The 27,415-nt window shown below is 42.3% G+C and overlaps 1 long non-coding RNA gene across 1 annotated transcript in view; it reads right to left on the bottom strand.

Moving 5' to 3' along the window:
* LOC105306963 overlaps positions 1-27,390 on the bottom strand; it is a 55,065-nt gene extending 27,675 nt beyond the window's left edge. Inside the window, exons 1-2 of the long non-coding RNA XR_897185.2 lie at positions 27,239-27,390; positions 10,059-10,280 (exon numbers count right to left, since the gene is read on the bottom strand). This is a non-coding gene — a long non-coding RNA (uncharacterized LOC105306963). The remainder of the gene's footprint in view (positions 1-10,058; positions 10,281-27,238) is intronic.
* Between the last annotated feature and the right edge of the window lie 25 nt (positions 27,391-27,415).

The following is a 27,415-nucleotide window of genomic DNA, read 5'->3' as shown; positions in this document are numbered from 1 at the left end:
TCTATTATTTAGCTAGCATTTATTAACTATTTAATAATTAAAAGTTAATCTTAAATGTTAAAAAACTTGGACCACTGGCCTCAAACGCTTCTTGTTCTGCTGGTTTTGATCTAGGGATTGGTATCAAACACCCAGATTCTCCAGTCCCAGGCTGCAAAGAGGCTCAGAAACAATGCCTGTTCAGTCAGAGCTAAGAGGAAGTTATAGTTCCAAGTTCCTGGAGCCTTCTTCCTGGGCAGGCCACCAGAAAAAGTCATGTATTTTTCAGCTGCTCATGAAGCTCATTAGGAAGGCCTTTTCCCCTACTGGATTTAAAAGCAATGGCCAGCTTAAATTTTTAATTATTTAGATTCTACAGCACTGGTTCTCAAAGGAAGGTGATTTAGGCTCCTAGGGGACATCTGCTAATGTCTGGAGACATTTTTGATCGTCAGAACTGAGCAGATACTGCTGGCATTTAGTTGGTAGAGGCTAGAGATGCTGCTAAACATCTTACAGTGCTCAGGATGGCCCCTCTCCACAACAAAAAAGAATCATCTAGCCTAAATATCAACAGTGCTGAGGCTGAGAAATCCCTCCCTATAGGCAAGTTGCTTATAATGAAGTAAGTGGTGGAAAAACAACACACAATGGCATCTACACTACAGTGACAGCCAGGTACAAATGACGTGTGCATGGAAGCAAGACCTGCCAAGGAAATATGAACACAAAAATGATTTGAGACAATAGGGTATCTGGACTATGAGTGGAATTAAATTTTTTTTTTCTTTTCCTGTGAGAGTTACTATGTTTAGGGACCAGAGAAAGAGTGAGGGCTAGTACTCAGTGGAGGCAAGAATGACCCAAGGCTCTATCTCTCGGTTCTTCTGATAATTCATGTAGCTGTTGCTGCCAGTATTCTAACAGTGCTCCAACCCCTGCTACACAACGAATATTCTGCTCAGACCTCAGACAAATGAATAACACGAGGGAGGGAAAAGTAGTAGTCTTTTCCACAAATTCAAGTGCAGAGTTTAACAACTTGAAAAGGCTTATTCCAGAATCTCTCTCCTGCATATCTCTAAGCTCTTCTTCATCTTTAATCACTCAGCAAGTAGCTACCAGGGAATCAAGTGGTCCGTCAACTCGGACAAGGTCTCTGCTATCAAGGAGATTTCAGATAGAAGGGGAGACCTTAATTCTATAACAAGAGCCAGGACTATAAAAATACAAACTAAGATAGTACTCTGAAGGACAGGAAAGCTGACCCAGACTGGGGGGTGGAGAGTACCACTCAATGTCACTTAAGTGACACATGAGTGAGATGGGAAGGATTAATAGGGGTTACTTGTACTGAGCCAAGAGAGGTATGAAAAAACTTCCAAGCCATACAGAGGAAATAACATTTGCAAAAGTCGTGTGGGAGGAGAGGCCTGGTGATGCTGAGGAACTAAATGGAATCTGGTGGCAGGGCAAACCGTGAGGGACCTCAAGGCCTTTTGGAATGTTGGTCTTTATTCTAATAATAGAAAACTTATGTTTTCTATTCAAAAGACATGTTGAAACCCTTAATATATAGAGTTCCTACTCTGGCATGCCCAAAGGTTAGTTAGCTGAGAATCTGCTCCCAACAAAACTTCTGTAACTTCAGGTAAATCAAAACCTCTGGCCTGTCACAGAGAAAGCCAGGCCAGTAGCAAAGCCTCCAAACTAAATGGAAGCCAACAGAACATTGCAAAAAGTAAGGAGGAGCAGTTTCCTCTCCAAAGCAAAATCAGCAAGTTCTAAACCTAACAGACCATGAAGGTCTATGCCCTCGCTGGGGCAGGGAAGGCTGACAGAAATAGCTGACGTCAGAGCCCTTGTCAAGAGCACCTCAGGAGGAACCCATCTTCTACTTGAGGGGTCAAGTTCAGGTTGGATCAGACTGCAACCTACTGTCCCAATTGTCCCAGGTTCTATGCTTTCATCTGCACAGGCCCTGGGGATTCATCCCTTTGGTAGATCTTTCTGGAAGCCCTACCAACTACCATGTACCGTGCTAGGTCTGGGAACCGTACTGTCTCCATTTCAGATCCCTTCCTTGTGGCCACTGGATCTCTCTTTTCCCACAGCAAAGAGTTTATGTCACCAGACCCACTTGCTGTGTCAGAAAACACAAGTGTCTCCATTCTGACAAGCGTGGCTAAAGTCCGAAAGATGCCTGGGCCCTTAGAGGACCGTGCTAGTCACTGCTCTTACAGCGACTGTTACTCTGGCTTTTATTGAGTGACATGGGAAGATATAAGGGGTCTGGGCAGAAAACAACCGGAGCAGGAGGAGAGAGACCAGTTATATGGCTATGACCACAGATGAGAGGAGTCTGGGGCTGTTCCCAGCTGCCTCAGGCTTCTGGGAACTCAGGATAGGTCAGGAATGACCCTCAGCCACCGGCTTCCCTGACTTTCCCCTTTCCTGTCTTCACCACCTCCATCCACACACGAGCAAAAATTCAGAAAATTCGTGCATGCCGAGGAAGGGTACTAACTTTCTCCGTGCCCATCAAGGTGCCATAAACTGTACAGGTACATTACCCTGTTTATTTTTCACCACAGTCCTGTAATCCCAATTTCACAGGCAGGGAAACAGAAGTCCAGGGAACTGGAGAAACTCTACCTAGATTCCTAAGCCAATGTGGCTTTTGGTGACAGCGTGCAGCAGCGTCCTTGCTGGGACATTCTGTCATCTGATACCTGGCAAAGAAAGAAGGAACTGAGCTGGCCTTTATGCGGGAAAGGTTTCCCAGGGCAATGAAAATGCCTGATCAGAGTTTCTGATGAAAAAAAAAAAAAAAGGCATAAAAGACTCAAACAAGCCAAGCTGTAATTCCATGCCTTGAGACCTCAAGCCAATTAGCTGGAGATGCCAGACCGTTAAATTCCTTCCTCTTCTGTCCTCATGCTGACTGATGAGAGCAGTGTCGGACACCAAGAAGTGTGTGCAGGAGAAAAATGCCATTCTGTCACCGCTCTTCCCCGCCCCCATTTCTGACTGTGGACTAAGCAGAGGCGGCTCCTGACTTCTGGCTGGTTGACCAGTGACCCAGCAGGGCACTCTTGGAATAGGCACTCTGCTTTTGCTCTTTCAAATTACAAAGAACCATAATAAGGTCACTTTTAGTCCCTGATCTTCAGGCTTAGAGAAGCCCAGTTGAAGGCCGAATGGGCGTCTGAACCCCATGGGGGCATCCCGAGGACTCTGTTGAAGTAGAATTTATTTTATTTTAAATCCGTGTTGCCAGATCACAGTCCTAACCCAGAAGAACATGGGTAAAACCCCAATATCTGGACTCAAAAAAGTTAAATAGTAAGAGAAGGGTCTCAAAGGGAAAGGGGAACTAACGCCTAACACGCATTCACAACCACCTTGTGAAATGGCAATGTTTCTACTCATCCAACACATTTACTAAGCATATATCATGTGTCAGCACTGTTCTAGATGCTGTGAACGCAGAGATGGAGAGAAAAAATTGCCCTCGTGAAGCTTACAAGAAGATCAGAGAGGTTAAGTGACCTGCCAGGTCCTGGTGTTAATAAGAGGGTTTGAATCCTGCTTGATCATACTCCACTTTGCCTCTTTGCTAGAAGCTGGTGCCCTGCTGTAACTACCAGGTTTCTGTGTTTGTGGGGAGGGGAGAAACCGGAGGGAGCAGGCTGAAAAGGAGGCGCTTTCCTCTGCTGGGCTTGGAGAACTGCTGTGGAAGCTGTGCTGGGTCATAGCAGCAAGGCATAATGAGGAGATGCATTTAGTTTGGAATCGAATTCACTAAACTATTCTGGATTTCAGTTTGAATATCTCTAAAAAGAGGGAGAAAGGAGATTAGCCTAGCAGGGAATGGTAAATGGTTTCATCTTACCTAACAATTCAAGCCTATTCATAGTGGCTGGAGCCACATTTGTGCTGAGACAATTAGTGATGTCTGCCTTCTTGAGCTTGGAAAGGTGATCAACAGGGGTGATCACCTGCGGGCTTTTCTGCTTATGACTGAGGCATCTGAGTGAGAGTCATTTTAACTTTGGTGACAAAACTTAAAAAAAACCTCTTCTTTTGATGACTTTCTAATCAATTCACAGAGCATTCCTTAAAAAGACAGACCACCTATTTTCTGATATGAGACTGGAGATATTGTTATGTTTAATTTTTAACTTTAAACAGTTCTGTTACTATGGTGTTTTCACAAGAACCTAGACATAGTTTTGTTCCTTGGAACGCTTCATTGAACCGGAATTCGCCCGTCACCACTGGGACCTGTGGCAGTGCTTCCAAAGCTCTCCTGACCCAAAGCCGGTTTCGGTTCCGCTTGGCAGTGTAGCTCTGCCACACCCCCATCAGGGAGTGAGTCTGTTTCCTGTCCCCTTGGATCCATGCTAGACAGACCGCCCTGCGGCTGCTTTGACCAATAAGACAGTGATGGAAGTGATGTTCTGAGACTTCTGAGCCTGGGCAGTCAAAAAACCTGGCAGACCATTACACTATGGTTACTTAAGGTTTGGGGAAATCAGGGTGACGGTATACAGAGTCGTATTATTTCTGCGATGCTTTTGTAAGTCTGAAATTGTTTCAAAATTAGAAGTTAAATAAAAAGCTTTTTATTTTTTTAAAAGAAGGCCTGACAGCTTTTACTTTTGCATTCTCACATGGAAAGATCCCAACTACCTGAGGCTGCTGCACTGTGAGGGTGCCCAAGCTAGGGAAGGAGAAAGAGATGTTGGACTTGTGATTTCTTCTTCTTGTTATAATGAACCAAAAGTACAAGATTTCACCAAAACCGAAACAGTTGTCAGAACATGGTTGAACTTAAACCTTCACGAGAAGTAAGATGGTCAAACAAAGCCAATCGTTAAGAGTAGAGAAACCCAAGTCTGGTTGCGACACACATAAGGATAATAGCATCTCAGCATGGGTATCTTCTGACCCCCTCCTCCCAGCAGTCACAGTGCCATCATGCTACCTTCCCTCTCTCCCTTCTGAAGCATCTGCTAAATCAAATGGCTTCTCCCTCTGTATTGCAGGTGTAAGCCAACCCCTTTGGACATGCTATAAATATAAAGCTAAGAGGAAAGTTTATATGAAGGTAGGAAGTATATATATTCAACTCAGCGCACTGGTTATCATCTATGTTCTAGCCCCATGGGTAACAGAGAGGAAGCTTTCCCACCAAGCCCTGCCCACATTACAGAATTTCTAACTCTAAGATTTGGGGTGATTTGTTATGCAGCAATAGATAAGCAAAACATGTCAAACTTCCACCTGTGGCAAAAAGCCTTAAATTCTGGTTTGGCAAGATCTGGCTCTCCAAATGGGTCCTTTGGACCGAATCGTTGGGCTGAGGTCAGTTTCACATTCTTCTTAAGTGTTTTGTTTCCTGAATTCCTTTTTATATAGCATTCCTGCCTGCTATATCTTCCCTGGGTATCAAAGAATGTTAGATTTCTCTTCCAGGATATCAAAGAATGTTAGAGGGTTTTTTCTCTCCTCTTTTTTTATAGCAGGGTTTTTGCTACTTTCATGGTCTCTGTTCCTTCAGAATGCCTTCTTTTTGTTTTGGTTACCATCTGTCATTCTGGAGACTACCCAGGTTTCTGGTGATCCTCTGTTGTTGCTTAATATTTAAGGCTGAGGTTCTGTTAGTTGTAGCCTTAAGAGCCTTGACTAACACAAATGGTGAAAGCTTAAGACTGCGATAGCAAGTCTGACTGAACTCAGACATTAAGGAGGTAAATTAGACAGAACATGAAAACTAACTGAATTTGGAGAGAGGAGGTGATTTGAACGAAGTCTGAATAGGGTGCAACTGAAGTGCACGAGAGAGGTAAATTCTCCCGGAGGTGTGGGACACGTGAGACAAAGCTTCATGGAGGAGGAGATATTCTGTTTGCACTCCAGGAATGTGTAGGGTAGGGCAGAATGGGAATGAGGAGTGGAGAGTGAAGGGTTAGAGGCTTTGCCTACGTGTAGACTACTTAGATGACATCCCGGACTTCATCCAGGTTACTGAATGAGACATCTGGTGGTCTTGGAAGGGGTGGAAATATTTTGTGCCTGGGGAAAATGTCAATTGTTGAGAGCAAAGAATGGAGTGTTGTGGACTGTCTGCCAAGATGGTCACCAACAACTCCTCTCACCCTGTATTCGCATGCCATTCCTCAGCGAGATGGGAGTTTATTTTACAGAAATGTTTGTAATAGCTATTATTTATTATTCATAATAGCCAAAAAGTAGAAACTCAAATGTCTATCAACTAATGGATGAATAAAGTGTGGTATATCCATATTATTGAATACCCTTTAGCAATATGAAGGAATGTACTGACACTGACTACAACATGGGTGAACCTCGGAAACATTGCACTAAGTGAAGGAAGCCAGTCACATAAAAGACCACATATTATATAATTCCATTCATGAGAAATGTCCAGATTAGGCAACTCCGTAGAGACAGAAAGTAGATTAATGGTGGGGGAGGGTTAAGAAAATGGGGAGTGACCACTAAAGGGTTCCAGGTTTCTTTTTGTGATGATAAAATGTTCTGGAATTAGACAGTGGTGGCACAGCTTTGTGAATATGCTAAAAGCCACTGAATTGTATACTTCGAGCGGGTGAATTGTATGGTATGTGAATTATATCTCAATAAAACTGTTACCAAAAACAAAGGAGCGGGGAGGTGACATCTATTTCCCATCCTGTTGAACGTGGCCAGCCTTGTGACCTGCTGTGAACAATAGAATACTGGGTAGGTAGTGCTGTACCAGTTCTGGGCCTAGCTATTGAAAGCCTAGCAGCTTCTACTTTCACCCTCTTGGCTGCCATGTAAAGAAGCTCAGGCTAGATGAGAGACTATGTGTAGAGAGAGGCCTCCTGGACGCAAACCAAGACCCTAGTCATGTAAGTGAGGCCATCTTGGATATTCCAGCCCCAGCCAAGTTGACAGCTGAATTAAGTCACACAAGTGATCCCAGGAGAGAGCATATGAAGCCAACTCACAGAATGAGAAATAATAAATAGTTGTTTTAAGCCATTGAGTTTTGGGGCAATATCCTTTATAATAGCTAACTAAAACACAACTTCTCTGAGCCTCAGACTCCACCTCTGTAAAATGGGACTATGCTACAGGGTTGTTGTGAAGATTATCTGGCACCATGCTCAAGATACTAGTTTTATAATAATAATTATTATTATAATTATAATATAGTAATAATTATAATTATAATATAATAATAATTATTATTATTATTAAAAATCACTCCAGGAGATATACTGCTCTCTGGAAAGCTCATTCCCACAACTACCTATTGCCTCCATTCACACAGTTTCCAAAAAGCTGGTTTTCTAAGGAAAAGCAAAGGTTTTTCTTAACTACAATTTATGAAAAATGAACTTTGAACCATAAACAGACTGCCAAAGGCTCTGCTTAGATTAGCCACCTACCCACCCACACTTTTATTAAGTCCTTACTACTAATTACCACACACCAATTAAGAATTGCTAAGATGACCCCCCCTCCTTCAAAAAAGAAGTGGTTCCCACCTAGGTAACTGTTAACAGAACTGACTACACACTTGAACTTCAGGTATTTGCAGTAGCAGGTAAATCTAAATTCATCCAGTTGCAGGAAAAAAACCTAAAATTTCCACAGAACTCAGAGATACATGCGGGCCTCTAGAATGAAGCTGACTGGGAGCCCCAGAAGGAATACAGAGAGCAAGGAATGAAATGTGTCCCTAAAGGGTGCATCCCTTAGCGAGGGGATCAAAGGGTCCCATTCGCAGAACCTGGACTCCAGGTGAGAGATGAACTTGACCATCTGGCATCACCTGCCATGTCTGAGTGCAGAATGAGTCTGGGCAGTTAACAATTCACAAGCTGATGAGAGAAAGAAATCTCATAAGAAAGAATATTAAATAGCTTCCAATTGCATTTATGAAACTGTGATAAATAAAAGCCTTTTAATCTTAAGAAGAATTGGAATATTATTTTTTCCTCAAAAGGCTGATGTAATACTTAAATTATACCAAAGGTAAAGAAAGAAGATCAGATCTGTATTTTCTGTGTGAGGGGACAAAGTCCACCAAGCCCAGGAAGCACTTATTCTAGATAAGCTCTATAAAGTTCCAATCCATTGAATGCTAGTTAGACAGTATAAACAATACAGGCCCGGAAGTGGCCTGCACACAGTGGACCATGAGGGCTATGAAAGATATAACACCAGGCAGGCACTGGGCTGAGTCTATTGGATAACCAAAATGCTGGGCTGACATATTTCTTTTCATTGACATATAACATTTGGTGAAGTGCAAAAATGGTAAGTGTACAGCTTGAAGAGCGTTTATACCCAGATTAAGGTAAAGAATATTCCTAATACCCCCATAAGGTCCCCTGTGCCCTTCCCAATCACTAACCAATCCCATCCTTGCCCCCAACTCCACAACTAGGAGTAACTGATATTCTGATCTCCATAACCATCAATTAGTTTGGCTTATTCTTGAATTTCACATAAATGAAATCATATATTATGTGGTCTTTTCAGTCTAGTTACCTTGTTTGGAAGCAGAAAACCCAGAAACTAAGATTTTCAGGACACCCCCCTTTGATGTCATAGACCTGGACGCCAACTACTCTGATAATACTGGTTATACTTCCTGCACTCTTCCAAGCATGTGTTATAAACACTTACAGCAAAACAGAATCGTTGATGGTAAAAGTTTTCCTTCGAGATAAACTAAACCTTGTAAAGGTATTCAAATCTATCCAATCTTTACACAGCCTCTGATTTTACACTATGAAAGTATAATCTTTCCCATATTGAGTGCAAAATTCCTCTTAAACATATTTTTCTTCCATGGCATCCACCCATTCTAAAGATCCTCAAATCCTGGAATAAAATGAGCCATCAATTCTGTTACTAGTTTTAATTATAAGGGGCTAAACTATAGGAAAATCTCTGAGGCAGCCTGAGGCCCTAAATTCAGATGAATGTGGGTCAGAAAAGACAGGAGCAGGACAAGAGTAGAGCAATAAGTTATAGGTACAGATTCTTAAGCCAAACTATCAGAATTCAATTCTGGGATCTGCCACTTCCAGCTGGGTGACCTTGGATGAACTATTACTCCAGTCTATTCCTCAATTATTTCACTGTAAAACGGGAATAACCTCATGGGATTGTTGCAAGGATTAAATGTTAATATATATAAAGCTCTTAGGAAACCATTCGGCACATAATGAGCACTCAGTAAGAATTCGCTACTTTAAAAAGCTGAAAGTGCTGTAAGAGAGCAACCATTCTGTAACCCAAAAGGTTATAAAACAGTCGTAGCAGTCAGGAAAGTCTAGTGCAGTGCTTCTCAAGATGCTTCCTTCCTAATCCTTCTCAGAGTGACACTTTGTGTAAAATGCAAGATCTCATGCTTGAAGGTTACAGTAATGTCAAATTGCTCTAAAAGTGTTTAAAAGTTTACTCTCACTTTCTGTACTTATCTCCTCATAGCCCGATAGCCGTTCATGGACTGGCACTAGCTGCAGAGTAAACTTTGAGTAGCACTGTTCTAGCACATAAGGAGGACTCATAAACCTGCTGGAAACCCAGCTGGCAGGTTAAACAGGATCACGAAAACATATTAGTAAAGAAAACCAACTGCAATAGCAGGGGCAAGAGGATGACTTGAGGGTCAAGCAGCTGAGATACAATAATCCCAACAAGCTAAACCTGGAAAACAAAACTGGCTGCCAGAGCAAGAACCCAACTGGAACTTCCCCCACCAGTGCTCTAGGAGGTCCTCTCAGAAAACATGTCGGCCAGGAAGTCATCGGCCCCAGAGAGGACAAGAGACATAAAGGAAGCAAGCAGAACTGAGTCAGGCTTCCTAAGAAAGAAGTCCTTCTCAGGAGTTAGAAGCAGTCACCAAGCTTTGGGAACATCAACCACAGCACACAAAAACCAGTTTCTTCTCTGCCAAAGAAAACACGCAAACATTTCCTTTGGTGGCATGGGGCTGTGCACACGCACACCTGCATACCCACATACACGCACTCTGGTCACAGTACCTGTGGTTTTAGGAGGCTCCTGAGGTCCGCCTTGCCAGCCATACTGTGGGTATCCTTGGTAGGGGTACCCTTGAGGAGGTGGGTAGGGTCCTCCCATAGGTCCTGGAGGGTAGGCCTCAGGCCCCACTGGTGGTTGTGGATAAGGTGGGTATGGGGCTGTCGGACCGGGGCCCGGATACGGTGGAGGGTTCCCTTGGTTCATTGAGGACCTGCAAAGTGTACCTAAGAGACAAACGATGAAAATTATTTGCATTTAATCAGTGAAAATCATTAGGAAAAAAACTGCAAACCATGGGATCATTTACAAAATGCCTTAAAGGTATCTCATACCTCTTACAAATCTTCAGCTCTGCCCATTTTGTTTCCTACTCACCATCACCACAATTGGCAAACATATGTTTATTTGCCTTTGTCTGCCTTCCCCTCTAGAATATAGGCTGTGACAGCAGGGATCAAGTCAGTTCTGGATCATCACCATGACCCTAGAGCTTAGCATAGCGCCTGGCACAAAGCAGGCTCCTCAATAATGTGTTGAATGAAGAACAGGATATTTTGGTTTTCAATCCTCCGAAATGTCCACAGATGTGACTGGATAGCTCTAAGAAAGCAGAAAGTCTAACAGAACTAACTAAGGGTCAGATCAGCAGACGTTGATCCAGTACTAGCAATCCTCCAATAAATGGTGTTGAGCTGCACGGAGGTCTTCTAACAAGCAGCACTGACAGCAGTGACCTACCAGAGTGTAAAAGCCACCACTGCCCGGGGCACTGGGGTGATCTGTTTGCTCCCCCAGACCCACAGCTCTGTGCGGTTGAGCTGTGTGCTCAATTGTCACTGGACAGAGGGCAGAGCTGTCTACAGAGGATGCTGAGCATCTCTTCTGACCATCTGGGCTCCCAAGACCCTGGAAGGCTTACCAGGAACCCCCATTTGTGTTTACAGGTGCCTGTTCTTGGTGGTTTGCTTCTGTGAGGACGGCCATTGCTTCCCAGCCCCCAAGCCTATTAACCATGCTCTTGACTGAGTTTGAAGTCTGGAGGGCGAGCATCTCCTTTCCATGGTCTCTATAACCCCCACAGTGCCTGACACAATGACTTCCAGATTAAAAGCATTACTGGGGAATGCAAAGTATGTATCCTGGATGAACAACATGATATGTCACCTTGCTGCCTTGGACTGTTACCCATCTCTTGTACTGATATTTAACTTTTTATCTATTTGAGTCTCCTCTGTCCCAACCTAAATAGTAAGTTAATAGAGAGAAGAATCTCATATCTAAAATTTACAATTTTGAGTATTACTAGATACTTGGTAATTTAGTAAATAAATTTACTATTTACTAAATTTCACTTTTTTATAACATGCAATCAATAAACAAGTGATCCTATATGAAGAGCAGAATAGCCATCAAGTAAGGGTCCCTAGAAAATTTGGATTAAACTAATAGTTTTTTGTGGGGGCAGCCAGCGAAGTCCACTATCTCTCCTGTAATAGCAGTCAGATTTTCAGTTAGGTATCCATCCATTCTTCCTGCAGTTCATGTTCTTCAAGAGAAGCTCATCCCCTTCCAGCTCCAGAGAGAGCCCAATCTAACCAAAGCCAATCCAGGTCACCCTTCCCTCCTTCATCAAGATTTATTCATGGAATCCAGAACTAAGCCAATCACAAGTGGTATCTTTGGCCACTAGGATTGGTTCCGAAGTGCTGGGATCACATTCCCAACCTGCTCCTCTCCTCAACACAGGCACACACAAAGTCTAGCAAGGTCATAGCTTACAAAATTGCTGACGGCCAATTTCCAGCCCTGAGGGAGCCAGTCTTAAGGTGAGGTAGGCATTTCAGAAAGGCAGCATTGAAAGAAGAAATGGGGTTCCAGGTGACTTTATAACAGCTCATAAATCAGACTGAAACCCAGCTTAACCTAAACTACCAGTCCTAGGAACCAATAGTGAGGTAAGCTAATGAACCCTTCTGAGTGACATTCAACCAAGCATACATTATGCAGTGCTGACTGTGCCTGGCACTGTGCTAAGTAGTGGGGTGTAGAGATGAATATGGCTCAAACTCTTCTCTTGGATAACTGGTTAAAAAGACAAACATAGCGATTTTTAGAAAAGGTGGTAAACAGATTGCTGAGTAGGGAGGGGCTTAAACTCAGTAGGAGGAGTTGGAGTTGGGGGAGTTGGGGGATTGTCACTTGAGGGAGGTGATTATAAACTGAACCTTTTTAATATGGAATCCGAATGGCTTGAGGGCCCCTATTTTGACCACAATTACATTCTGGTCCACATTTTAGAGACTCTCTTATTTTCCTAGGGGCCGAATAGGGATTCAGAAAAGAATGAGAATTCTTTCCCTTCTCTGTTCTATGGTCTGTGCCAACATGGCATCACACTCTGACCTGGGAATGGCCTTTCTCCTCACCCTAACGCATGGTGACTAACATTACAACCACCACACAAATCTGGGCATATGTGCTGCTGACCACTTGCATTTCCTCTCTCCTCCTGAGAAGGCTGTGGAAACCTAGTGAGCCCTGGTGAACTCAGAAATCAGTTTCATTAACCGCCCCCATGGCCATTCCATAATTTTTAGTCACAAAAGTAGAACACAGCCGCCACAGCTACTGTTTCCTTAAATTCAGTGTATGTATTGGGGGAGGGCGTACTCCAGACTGAGCTAATTCCACCAAAACTGTAGTTTGACTTGAGTAGTCCAATAAGACCCTGCAATAATGATTATTCTCCCTCTAGCAAACTCTGAACCTATATTTCTCTGAAGACACTGTTCTTCTAAACACAATAAGCAGTGAGAAGGGGAAAAGAACAAAGTATATAGAACTATTATAACTTCATACCTCCGTGTTTCATGAGTTTTCTTAATCCATCTGTTGGCATCTGTTCCTCATTATCTTGTGCAGTTTTCTCCCTGGGGCCCTCAAAACTCTCTCAAATGTATGTGTCTCCCTCAATCACATGATTCCCCCTTGTTTTTGGTGTGTACTTTTCTCCTTCTGCCTGAGGAATCACTTAATGTCTAGGGGGAAAAAACCCCATGTGCTATTCACAGAGGCATTTATAGAGCCTAAGCCGCACAGGTGCTCCAGCTGCCATGAGCCCCCCGCCCCCAACATTGTCCCTGTGTTCCCAATTACACAGTCATCTTAGAGGAATAAAAATCTGGATCTATTTTCAGTTTCCTCTAAACAAGAAAAAATCCCAGTAAGAGAACAGCAGTAGCCACAGAAACAGCATCTGTGCTAAGATCAAAGATCCAAGAGCTGGCCCCTGAAAAGCAGGGCTTCTCCCAGTGGGAATCTGTTATTCCCAAGCTTGTATAGAAGCAAAGCAAAGTAATACAAAAAAAAAAAAACTTACCTAATAATGACGCAGTCTAGTATGAACCACTTAACTAAAACACAAATGAGTTTTAAATTTAAGGTATGATACTGAACTTTGTGACATGAATGTTTTCTCATAAATTTGGTCAGTGAAATGTAAGTCCTACTATAGTGGAGAGTCTTACTCTGAGGATCAAATGTAAACAGCGGAAATTGTAGCACTAAAGACAAATCAGAGCTCCAAAAAAGACAGCTCAAACTGAGCAGCAGCCAAGATCCATTAATAGATTGCACTTGAATGAACACTGCTATCTCACGAGCCCATTCAAGACATGCTCAAAGTCACAGGATTAGCAGATATTCAACCACACAATGAGAAAAGCAGAAACTATTCTTTGAGAAGGTGGTCCATGGAGATAAGATCACTATTAAAAACAAAAACAAAAACAAAAAAAACCCTCAAAGTAGAGATGCAGGAAAGAACAATATTTTCAAAGTTGTCATTATTTTTTAAATTACAAGATGCTTGGTAGCCTGGCATTGAAAGTGCAGGCAGCACAGTAGAGAATTTTCCCCTGGAAAAACTAAACAGCCTCAATGGAAAAAAAGTTGCTGATACTAATACTTGAGAAGATTCCAAGAAATGATTCACCCAGTCACTCCACAGTAAACCCCACACACATAGAACTTCTAATCGACTTTTTATTACCTCATACATAAATGAATAGATAAAGATTAGCAGACATTTGAGGAGAGCCTGCAACATAAAAGACAGCAAAACAGAAAAAAAGAAAAAACACAACCTAAACATCCCAAGAGAAAAGAATAAATTATAGTATATCTACATAGTTCTTTTGTAGTCAGTTTGTTTTTGAAGCATTATATAATATTAAATGTAAAAAAATTTTAAAGTTACATATTCGGCATAATCCCAATTTTCTTTAAACACTGATAAATAGATCGATGTAACAAAATAAAGAGTCCTACAGACCCATACATTACTCACACCTAATTTAACAGAAAGGTGCCACTGCAATTCAGAAAGTAAAAAATTAGTCTTTTCAATAAATAGTGCTGGATATTGAAGAATAGAGTGAAGAAATAAAATGGAGTCACTATAGCCAAGCTGCTAAATTACTAAAATCAAGTAGGTTGAGGCCTGAGGAAATGATTCTATTGTTTTAACTAGCCTGGGAACTTAAAACTCATTAACCTTCTAGTCCTACATCAATGGCTGGATGTATACTGAACCTCTAGACAACCCGCATGGAGGACTAAGGAAAGAATGTCCATAAGGTCCAGATCACCTGACATTCTTTATTCCAGCAGCCTGACTTCCATTATCCAGATTAACAGTTATCTAGATGCTAGAAGATTACCATCTTGGACCAATCGAGATGCTAAGAAGGAAAGACTGATTCTCAATAATGTACTCAGCTTTTCTTTCTTCTTCGGAACACTCTGGGTATTGCCTAGTTGTGTTTCTAGTTTTGTAAACCCTGACCTTTGAATAAATCTTGAGTATTTCTAGCAAGGCCTCCAGACTCTTTTTGAGTTCATTTAACAATATTCTTGTGGGGGTGGGGAAATGAACTTTGATCCTCACTCATCCTTATAAACAAAAAATAATTCGCATTATATCATGGACCTATATATAAAAGCGGAAACAATCAAGCTTTTAGCAGTATATAACAAACTCATGACTTTGGCAGTGTTTACTTTATGACTCAGAAACTCTACTTTTAGATATATACTGAGGTGAAGTGAGTGCGGAAGTCCACTAAAGACATATATAATGATGTCCAAAGCAGCTTTATTTATAAGAGCCCGCAACTATAAACTACACAAATGTTCATCAACAGAACAGATTATGTATAGTTATACAATAGAAAACTGCCCAGCAATAAAAAAAGGACGATTACTACATGCAACAACATGGATGAATCCTACAATGATGAGCAAAAGCAGCCAGACTCAACAGACTTCACACTGTAAGATTCCATTAACACGAGGTTCGAGAACAGTCAAAATGAGTTTATGTATATTGACTGGAAGAGGCACAAGGGGAGCTTTCTGGGATAATGAAAATGTTCTACATCTTGAGCTGTGTCATGTATACATGGATACTATAAACTCATTGAGTTGTACATTAAGATTTTCACACTTTAAGTTGTACAGTAACAGCAGACTGACACAATTGGGCTCGAAGGAAAAAAATATTTATAGTAGTTTTCCCAGGGTGCTGGAATTATGGGCAATTGTTACTTATACTCTTGTATTTCTGAAAATTTGAGTAAGAGAACCTAAACTCTTTAAGAGTCAGAAAAAAATTAAGTTTTATTAGTGCTTTTCATGTCACCCATTTTTTTTTTTTAATGGCTAGAATGCCTTTTATTCACTTCCACTACCCCGATTTCCCTCCCTATTTCTAATCTTCTCCTTGTTGGTAACCTATTTTATATCTGCTCTTCACTGCTTTTTACAGTAATTACTGTGATTCTTTTTTCACATGACACTTCAGCTCTCTAAGTTCTTAAAATGTTTTCTTCCTGTTTCAAACTGAGAGGTCACTGGTTAACGTGGGATAAAAAACAAAATTTTCTTGGTTACGTGAAGACTACCTTCACCTTGTAAATGATCTTATGGTCAAAGCCACAAGTCATGTCTTTCCTTCCATCTTCACATATCCTTCTTGAGAATTTATAAATTGTCTTTAAATTTTGAAAACAGAGCAGATTTTACTCTAAAGATCTCTTCTGTGTCTTTTTTAAATTCTCTTATTATCCAGTCTTTTAATAGGATCTTTGTAAGTAGGTTATTTTATTTCCTAGGCCCCTCAATTTTTCTTGATTCTCAGACCCATAATTTTGGGTATGGTTTGTTGGGCTAAGAAAAGCTTTAGAATTACTGGTTTGTGCTGCTCTATCATCTCAGGTTTACAGTTTTTGTTAAATTTTAACATTGACTTGTTAGTTTATTCCATTCACACAGTCATTTGTTTATCCCATAAATATTTCCAGAAGTACCCACTGTGACCCAGCACTAGTGGTTTCTAGGCACTACCGAGACAATGGTTAAGCAACAGAAAATTTCTTCTCGGTCTTGAGAGAAAGACTGAAAAAGAGAGAGGAAAACACTTGGTACTATGAGCTCAAAGTAGAAACTACAGGTCAGGGAAGTCAGAGAAAGCTTCTGAGAGGAAGTGATGAACAATTGCGAGTTAAACATAAACAGAAATTCAGGCTACTCAACCTTCATACTCTGGTCAGAGGTAACAAACAATCTGTAAGAAAGAGCTGAATGCATTTGAAGAATTGAATGGGTTCATTATGACTTAAGCAGACAGTATGGGACGAGGAAGGCCAAAGGGTGAGCTCACAGTCTTGCTAAGAGCAGGGTCATTTCAGGATCATTGCAGCTTCCTCTTCTATAGTTACTCTTTATTGTTTTTGAAAAGATTCACATAACTTTAATTATTTTTATTTATCAGATACTATTGGCAAAATACTGTTTATTCATCAATATCAAGTACCCACCACATGACAGGCCAAGTACTGGGGATATGAGAGAAAGAACTCCAGCTGGCTTGCTCTTCCCTTTCAGTATTGCTAATAATAAAAATAAAATTATCTATTCCATTTGTCTGTTATTACATCAGAGGGAAAATGCTGGAAGTTCTCCAATTTCAGGGATATGGTGAGAGGTATGGTGAGGATAATTTGGCTATACAGACTAAATTTACTTTAGGTAGTCCAGAGGGTGGCCACCTCAAGGAGTTATTCAAGTTGACTGAAACTGAGATACAAACAGACTGTATGATGTCGGCAGCAGAGGAAGTTGTGCCACACATGCATGTGAGGAAGCAGAGATAAGCAACGGCATCACATCTGAACCCCAAAGCCTGTAGCCACAAGAACAGGCATTCCAGAACTGCAGGCATTTGTCAAGGAAGAACCTGCCCATGACATGGACAGCTTTCCATGGGAGTCCCGTGCAACAGCAGGATTTACTTTTTATTTATTTTTAGGTGAGGCAACTCTTGGTTGACCTCACAGATTACAAAGATTTTGTCAGTTTACAATCCCCTCTGTTTATTTTTTTTTTTTTATGCCTACAGCACCTGGTCTCTCTAGGGGTCTCCCACCAAGTATTAACCAGGCCAACCTTGCTTAGCTTCCGAGATCAGCCGAGATCCAGCTTGTTCAGGGTAGCACAGCCATAGACAGGATTTACTTTTTAAATATGGTAGAGGTGCTACCAACAACAGAGCGACACCAGGAAGCCTCACGGTCATTGTAGCATGGACAGATCTTTGTTTTTATGATTTGCTCACCACTTCTAACACGTTTGCTGTGTTATTATTTCCCAAGTTGCTTTTCTTTTGGGAGCAGACTCAAAGGAGACAGACAACCTGTAGTGTTACTTCATTACTGCCCAAATACTGATCCTAGTGTCAACCAGATTATTAGCCAAATATTAGCCATCTCCTACCTCATTCATAATCTTCTATTTGCCAGAGAGTTCTACCAGACCCGGAGCTGTCATAAAATCAACAAATGACTAAACATTAGAGCATGTCTTTTGTATCAACATTTTGGCTTGTGGCTTTAGAATATCCTCTCTGTAGAGTACATGACACGCAGCTCAGAAATGGGACCCTTCCTGAATGAGGGCATCAAAATGCATATGGAACATGAAAATATAATAGCGGATCATCTACTTCTGGAGGCCCGGTACTAAAGTAATGAAGAGGCTCAGAGATGTCTTATTTTCCTCACAAAGAATATTTGATATAAAAAATACACATTGCTTTTATAACCGGGTTTCACATAAAACTAAAAAATCTACAAACTATTTAATAACATGGTTTGCTAATGACCTTCGGCCCCTATGCCCAACATTAAAAGAGCACAAAAATGTAAGCATTCTCTATTTGTCTCGATACATTAGATTAGGAGTAGTGAAGTCTGAAAAGTGATGCACACATTAATTATGCACAGCAGTTCAACATTACCTGAAAATATGGCTCTAGACAATCAATCTCACCTCCCTCCAAAATTAAACTTGGTAATGTACATTTTAGCTTTCTTCTGGTCTTGAAGACTTTGAGGGAATCCAGAGAAGTTCTCAACAAGTCATCTGCTAAAATTGTTTTGCATAAAGCCTTTATATACAGGACCTCTGGCTGGATCCAGGGCCTGCTGCTCTAGAAGATATAAGATCTATAACATTTATTAAACAGCCCTCAGAAAAATTATTGTTACTTGAAAATATCTATCAACAACTACAATAGCCTACCCTTAGCTGCTGGGCACTGGGATCCCACTCCTCCCTCATGTTTGGAGGAAACATCCTTTTTTAATTCTTAAAGACCCATTTTTAAGTGAAACCTCAAATAAATAAATAGAAACACTCTATTCTTTGAAACGGCAATTCCACTTTTAGAAATTTATCCTACAGATATATACTACCACTAGAATAAAAAAAAGTTACACCACATACACGTTTATTGCAGCATTTCTTTATAATAGCTATATAACATATATATTATATATAAAATATACATACACACATATTTATATAATAACATCCCAAAGGCCCATCAATATGGGAATGATTAAACAAACCACAAAAAAAATTTCCAAACCATGGAACTATTACTAGACCTTTAAGAAGAATGAGGTAGAATTACATGTGCTGACATGGAAAAGCGCCAACACGGTAAAAAAAGCAAATTGCAACACAGTGCATACTACTATCCCATTTGGGTTTAAAAGTTCTATTTCTAGACCTGAATAGATTACATTTAAATTAATAAATGTAATTATTCATTAAACTGTACCTTTGTTATTTATTTTTTTCTATACATATTTAACAATGAAAGTTAAAACCCCTGCTTATCATTTTTGTGTAAAGTCTGCTACCTGGCTTTTAGGAGAAAAAGTCCATCTCTTAACTCATTAAGCAGGAAAGCCACACTTCTAGATGCTTTCAACAACCACCTAACTCCACTGAGAGCAGTTTGTTCCAGTTGCCACCTGGAAAAAGCTAGCTGCAGGGCCGGATCCATGGTTGCAAACAGTCCCGTGGGTCCCAGGCCAGCACCACCAAGCACCCCTTCTCCAGCCTTTATTAGTCATGACAGTCTCTGCAGAAACCAGAGGATGGCCTGGGTGCAGGATTCCCTCCTGCTTCTGCCTTCAGCTTCTGGAAGGACTTTGCCAAGAGTGGATCTCAGCCCCATCTGACAGCTCCTGATAAACAACGAACCACAGCCCTCTCCCCACACTGCTGGGACCCCCAGTTGGGGGAGAGGCACCCCCAGGCGGGGGACGCACCTCCAGCCTCATCCAACAATTCAGCTCAGGAACTCTGGTCAGTACCCCACCAACGCTGCTATCTGAAAGCCAGCGGGGAAGTGAAGTTGGCTCCTCCTCAGAAAAAAAGGCTGGGGACCTCTGAATTACATCTAGTCACTAGGACATACAGGACAGCATTGTAACTCTGGAACTTCAAATAGCCAGCCCTCAAAGTGACAATGGAAAGAAAATGAGGCCCAGCAAGAGGGAGGACTGAAAGAGAAAGCAGCAAAGAACAGAAGGGAAAGGAAAAGAGAAGAAAGCTGTTAACACAGAAAGCGAGTTGGGGAAATGTAAGGATAAGATAGAGCATGGAGAGAGAGAAAAGGGACAACTCTGCCCCCTGCCAAGTTGAGACGACACACTAGAAAGGGGACTGGTCCGCCCCTCCCAACAAGCCTGACAAGGCCACTTACCAGACCAAGTCCCCCACCAGCACAGCCCCTAAAAGGCTGGCTCTGCCTGACACCCCCAGTCTCAGCATTAGATTAGGCTTTGTGGGAAAGTTGAAATCTTGATGGCTTAGAAAGAGGCCCCTACAGCTTAATGTGCCGGCAATTTAACTAAGCACTCCTGGCTCCTGCCGGATACCAAACCAGCCCAGCTTTGCTCTACCATTAAAGCGCACCCTCCTGACCTTCAGAGGGAGCAGTAGCTCAGTCAGCACTGCGGGGCGGCTCTTAACGGACGAGACTGATTTTCACTACACACCAGAAGTACCACTCACACCTACCATGTGCGGCACCCTAAGAGACCATCTCCAAACCCAGCTTGCTCTCCTCAACTTTCTTCTCTTCGTTTTCATGGGATTTTAAAAGAAATAGGCATTACTGGACAATAAAAGTTAGGAAAAAAACAATGCTAGATGATAACTTTAGATTTCTGTCATTAGTAACATCCACAAAGAGCTGCTATATGTAGAAGATAAGGGGCTCAAAGTAGCATGGGATATTGATGAGTTTAAAAAAAAAATATCCTCCCATAAGCTGAAGGCAGAAGCAAGAGGGAATCCACCCTGAACTAAAACCTGAGTTTTCCAAGAGCATACTTGCACAGAAAGAACAATACACTATAGCATCAACGAAGTCACACCATCAGCAAAGGATCTAGAATTTAATATAGTATACAGTCTCACCACCACTCAGGCCTCCCTTTGGCAAAGTCACATCAAAATACCACTGGTTGGTTATACACTGACTGCACTTTTTTCTTTTTGGTTCCTAGATTCTTCACTCTGTCATTTTCCTGGTATTGCAGAGCCACATGAACTTTCAGAAGATGGAATTTCAGGGGCTGTCTCTGAAAGCCTGCCTATCCCAAACCATCCACTACCACCTACTACCATTCGAAAAAATTCACTATTAGTAAGTAATATCTTTGATTGAAGGCAGGGTTTTCCCAAGTAGGGTATGCGGCGTGATTTGGAGGCAATGGACAAACGACTTTTTTTTTTTTTTAATTAGTTTCAAGTATATAGTATATTGGTTAGACATTTATATAGTTTATAAAACAATCTACCAAATTGCTCCTTCTCTCCTCTGGTTTTCCACCTAGCCAATATATTAATGCCGGGCTCCCCATCCTCGGGACCATCTATTAACTACTAATTTGTACTTCTTTAACCCTTCACCCCATTCTCCCAGCCCCCCAACCCCTCCTCCCCTGTCACCAAATTGTCCTCTATAATTGTGTCTGTTTGTGATTAGTTTGTTCCTTTTGTTCCACATATAACTGAAATCATATAGTATTTATCTTTCTCTGTGACTTATTTCACTCAGCATAACCTCTAAATCCATCAATGTCATAGCAAATGGTAGGATTTCATTTTTTTAATGGCTGAGTAATATTCCATTGTGTATATAAACCATAACTTCTTATCAAATCATCTGTTAATGAGCATTTAGGTTGCTTCCATATTTCAGCTATTGCAAATTGTGTTGCCATGAATATTGAGGTGCATAGATCTTTATGAATTATTGTTTTGGTTTTCTTTGGGTAAGTACCCAGAAGTGCAATTGCTGGGTCAAAAGGTATATCCATTTTTAATTTTTTGAGAAACCTCCATACTGTTTTCCATAGTGGCTGTACCAATTTGCAATCCCACCAACAATGTACGATGGTTCCCTTTTCTCCACATCCTCACCAACACTTGTTGATCTTTGATTACTGGTGATAGCCATTCTGACAAGTGTCAGGTGATAGCTCATTGTTGTTTTAATTTGTATTTCTCTGATGATTAGTGGCCTTGAGCATCTTTTCATATGTCTATTGGCCACATGTATTTCCTCTTTGGAGAAGTTATCTGTTCAGGTCTTCTGCCCATTTTTTAATTGGATTGTTTGAATTTTTGTTGTTGTTAAGTTGTATGAGTTCTTTATATATTTTGGATATTAACCTCTTATGAGATGTATCATAAGTGAATATCTTCTCCCAGTCAGTTGTCTGTTTTATTGGTTTCCTTTGCTGTACAAAAACTTTTTAGTTTGATGTAGTCCCATTTGTTTGTTTTTTCTTTTGTTCCCTTGCCTGGGGAGATATATCCGAAATTACTGTTAGCAATATCAGAGAGTTTACTGCCTATGTTTTCTTCTAAAAGTTTTATGGTTTGGGGTCTTACATTTAAATCTTTAATTCATTTTGAATCTATTCTTTTATACAGTGTAAGAAAGTAGTCCAGTTTCTTTTTTTTGCATGTATCTGTCTAATTTTCCCAATACCATTTATTGAAGAGACTGTCTTTACCCCTTATATATTTTTACCTCTTTTGTCATCTATTTCTTGTGCGTATAGGTGTGGATTTATTTCTAGGCTCTCTATTCTGTTGCATTGATCAAAGTATCTGTTTTTATGGCAGTACTATGCTGTTTTGATTACTGTAGCCTTGTAGTGTAGTTTGATATCAGGTAGTGTGATACCTCCAACTTCAAACAACTTAATTTTAATAGTTATGCCTTCTATTTGTGGCAGGTGATAGTAGTTTCAATTTAAGGCAATAATACAGTTTCCTTTTTAAATAAATGTCATTTTTTTAAGGGTCGATTTAAAGAAAAGTGTTAAATATAGTACAGATGGCATGGAAAGAAGACAAAAATCACAAATGGCACACAAGTATGAGAAATACAGGTAAAGCATCCACTTCCAAGCCTCTTGCTTCAGAATGCAACTACCCCTCACTGGAGTTTCTATGACTGCCGCCAGATATCAAGGATCACCAAGGTTTCATTTAGCACTCAGCAGAGCGAGAAGGATGCAGAAACTGAATCAGAGATAGAAGAATCACACTGGCCTTAGAGACAGTGTTGTTGAAGAAGAAAGGCTGGAGGTGGAGGAAGAGAAGGGGAGTCTGGTGTCTCCAGGAAGCTAGCAGCAACAGGAAAGCAATAAGTATTAGGCTTAATGATAAGGACTCATGATATAGGTGCATTCCTAAAAAAAATTCCCCTCTTCACACATATTTTCCCCAAACACTCTGACCAAGGTCCTGACACTGAAAGCTGACTGGTAAAGAACTGGAGGCAGCATTAGAAATTTAATGTGACAGAAGTTGAGCACCACTTCCCAGGAATTCTTCTCCCCAAATACCTTTGCAGTTCAATTGTGCCCCACCCCTACCTTTCTTTGAACACTAACCCTGTGGTCAGATAATTTTCAGTTATGATGTATTTTCTAGGCCAATTCTCTTGGGACTAAGGATTCTTTAGCATGAATCATCAGAGAACTAATGATAGGCATCTATAAATCAAGCATCACTCCCCAATGAGTAAATTCAGGTAAATCAAAACCTCTTCCCACTATGACTACCAATATTCCCTTAAACCATTTCATTGAAAGGGTTCAGAAAAATATATATCATCTCTTGTTTTCAGCAAAGTCACACCACAGGCTTGCTGCCCATACAGACTGGATTCAAACCATCTGCTTCTCTTGTTTTAGAAATGAGGGCCCATCCCGTTTCCTACCTCTGGTTTTGAGGCCTAAATCAGTACTGATATTCCACACATGTCTCCTAAAAACTACAAAAAAAGACGTCATTCCAAGCTCACTTCCTTTTGAGGATCACTTAGTATATAGTGCACAAAGTGGTGTGAACCTTTTTGGCTAGAGGCTGAAGGGTCATCTCATAGCCAAACCCCTCGCTTCTATACTGTTTTTAATTGCTGACTCCCATTTTATAGCCAAGCCAAGACAATTAGTAGCCTTGGCCAAGCATGGGGAGCTCAAAGTCCTGGAACACAGCACTCAGCTCAGTCTGAGGAAAACAAGAAACCTCTCCTGTCAGAATTTCGCTTGAGTGAGAACTATGCCCAGCCAACAAATGTCAGAAATCTAAGAGGTGGATATTACAGTTCTGTAGAGTCCCTAGGAACACCAGTAAACACTTGAATCTCTAGTTGACTAAGTAGGAGAACTGGTGGACTGACATAGGATAGGGGAATTTTAAAAGATACTATTTTCACTTCTTATTTAATTTAGTGAGCATTATTACCCACTTCTGTCTCTGATAAGCTTAATAAACTCCTTTAGGGTTGAAAGGATGTTGGGTCTAAATTCCTACTGCCTGCTAGGTTACTGGTTTACTCCAGGCACTCAGAGTCCGAAGGAGAGTGGGGAAAAATCTGAACCGATTTACATGTAAATACAAACATGCACTTACCCTCAGGCCTCCAGATAAGGATTATAGGCTAATTGGTAACCAAGCCCAATATTCCAGGAAAAAACAACAACAAAAATAGCCTAGGGCTTGAAGGAGGCTTTTATAAAAATTTAGAATGTCCATCTCTTTTTCATTTGACTACATCTCAAAATATATCATTCATCCAAGAATTAAAAGATTCTGCTATGAAGGAGCTCGGACTTCATATAAGCCTCTCGTTCTCCTTGTTACCTCTGGGTAGGGTGTACTAACCATTATCCTATTCCAAGGTCGGGGAATGTTTCAGTGCCAAGAAAGGAGGGCCCTGCCCAGGGCCTTGGGTGACAAAGGTGCAGGCTCAGACTGCTCCGTGGTGGGTCTCTGGCCCTTACCCCAGTTCTCCCTCTCACCTGGGCCTAGTTCCCTCTAAGTTTCCCAACAGGGCAGGCAGCCTGGTGTTTATCAGAGCTGTGTTTAAGGAAACATACTTTTATTTTCCTGACAATGAAGTCTTAAATTCTCTACCATTGCCAAGGAAAACTCATGGGGGTGGCAGAGGTGGATGAAAGCAGAAAATTTCCCAAAACTCTTGGCCTACTTAACTGCCCTCACAACACACTGTCATGGTGTTTGGGGAAGTGGGGAGGCGGGCTGTTTCTTTCCAAAGAAAGCGGGATTAGTTGGCCGGTTCAAATATTTCCAGAGATTTAGAGAATGGTTAACAATCTTTTTAAAATGTGGCCAAGAAATCTAATATCCAGCAATTCTTAATATTATGGGGCTTCTGTAAAACCCCTTAAAAATCACTATCATAACAAGCCCTACCTCTGAACAGGTACACAACACAGGGAGAAAACTTTTTGGTAAGTAGTAATGTAGTAAACACACTGTTCAGGGAACCTACCTTAAGACTTCCTTTACAGAGAATGATATTACTGATCTGACTGGAAGTTCGCTCTCCCAGGTGCCACCACTCTGGATCTACATTAATGCATAAACCAGCTGCGGCCACCTCCCCAAGTTCTCAGCAATTCCCTAAACTGCCTTCTACTGTATAGAATCCCTGGAGGTCCAATTCTGTTTTCTGGAGTCAAACAAATAAGAAACAAATTGATGGTAAGGTTCAGCCATTTCATCTCCTCCCAGAAAAACAGAAGTTCCTAAGGTTCAATATAAAATGGACATTAGTGCCTTTTGGAGGAGGTGGAGGGAGCAGTTCCCAGAATAGGTAAATGTCAGAGCTAGGAAAAACCAGAAATCTTCAGTAATCAAAATATTTCCTTCCTGTTTCTCAGGAAGTTAAGACAAAATGGCCAAGTAACACTTATGCAATCTGATGCTGGGAAGCCCACCACTAGTTGAGGGGATGGGATAGAAAAGGGGAACTTTTTGTTCTACAGTGAACAAAGAACATGGGACTCCTTTCAGCTTGCCCGATGCCCATATTCTTTGGAAATTGATTATTCCTTTAATAACTTCCCCGGATTAAATCTCCTACCAGTCACTTGGGGTTTGGGTGTCATCCTGGGGATAAGAGGTGTTTGCAAGATATTCTGAAACCTCTGAAAGGCAAGTGCTATGGTCAATCCAGCCTCCGTGTGTACAGGGAGGGGCGAAGCTAGTCATTAAAATAGGAGTCATTAAATCTGGCCAAAGGAGACAACAAGTAAATAAGCCGCAGTTAGTGATTCTTTTATCTCACAAGAAATTTGTTTTAATCTACTAACAATGGCTGGAGTGTAGGGCACCTGGCTGCCTGCATCTCCATACGTTTGTTACAAATATTTCATAAGAAGGGTTCGCAGAATCCCATCACACCAGTTCTAGGGGTTGTCACCTCTCTCCCAGGCTGTCAAAACATCCTCTTCACTGTCTCGCCATCCCAGTGTTCCCTGTACTCCAATCCAGCCGACGCTTCAACGGCTCCTCACAGCACACAAACCCTCTCAGCTAGGCTCTCAAGAGTTTTTCCTAACCGGCCGTAACCTAATTCTCCAAACTTTCCCCCCCAAAAAACAGCCCTAGCACTCGGTGCAGTCGGTCACAAAATCATCTTTCCTTCACCTTAAGAGCGCAAGGATCACGGTCTCCTTCCCCGGAGATCCCCTTTCCCTCCTACCCCTACACCGCAGCCGGCGAACATTCTCCAGCCCTCGGGTCTCCGCTTAGACTTCACCTCCCCCAACAGGTCTACTCAGATCTCAATCCACTTCTCTCAACCGTCAGGATTCCTTGTCGCCCGCAGCACCTTCTCTGAACAACCCCGGCCGCTGCTCCCACCCGCAGCGCTCCCGAGAGGCCTCCTGCCCGCCGCAGGCCCGGCTCAGAGCACCAAGTAGGTCCCCGGTTAGGGCCTCAGAAATCGCAGCCCAAGGCGAAGACATGTAGAAGCCTCCCGCAGACGTCCCCCGAGACCGGGTGTGGTGAGTCCCGCTCCGAGCCCGCGACTCCTCGAACCGCGAGACCCGCTAAACTGCGGAGCCCCTTAGTCTAACGCCCAGAGGCCGGACCCGCGGCGCGGGACGCTTCCTCCTCCCGCCCCCCCGCCCCCACAAGCCCCCGCTGGCTGCGTGGCGACCGGGAGCCAGAGGAACAGCCGGGGTGTAGGGGTGAGGGGAGACACCCGGGTGGGCATCAAGCCGGCTGCTGCCGCTCCCCTGGGGTCCCCAGCCCTCACGGGGGTCTGCACGCGCCCCCGCCAGAGCCGTCCCATCCCGCACCAGTGCCCGCCGGCTCTCCGGGCGCTCTCTGGGGAGCTCGTAGACGCGCAGGATCCGGGAAAGGCTGTGCCCGCGCCCCTCCCCCACGCCATCCCAGCTTGGCCCGGCCCCGGGCCGCTGCGCCTCACCTCTCCACCAACGGGCCGGGGACTAACTGGGTCAGGAGCTGACCGGACCAGGCGAGACCGCACAAGACGCGCCGCACCTGCCTCAGAGTGAGTGAAGAGCAGCGGCGCCCCTGACGTCACAGCCGCCTGGAGCGCCGAGTCACCTGATCACCCTGGCAACGCGCGCGGGGCGGGGAT

Source organism: Pteropus vampyrus, unplaced genomic scaffold (genome assembly GCF_000151845.1).
Source record: "Pteropus vampyrus isolate Shadow unplaced genomic scaffold, Pvam_2.0 Scaffold470, whole genome shotgun sequence".
In the NCBI taxonomy this organism is placed as follows: Eukaryota; Metazoa; Chordata; class Mammalia; order Chiroptera; family Pteropodidae; genus Pteropus; species Pteropus vampyrus.
Note: the sequence above shows the minus strand (reverse complement) of the source record. Positions and strands in the feature narration are given on the sequence as shown.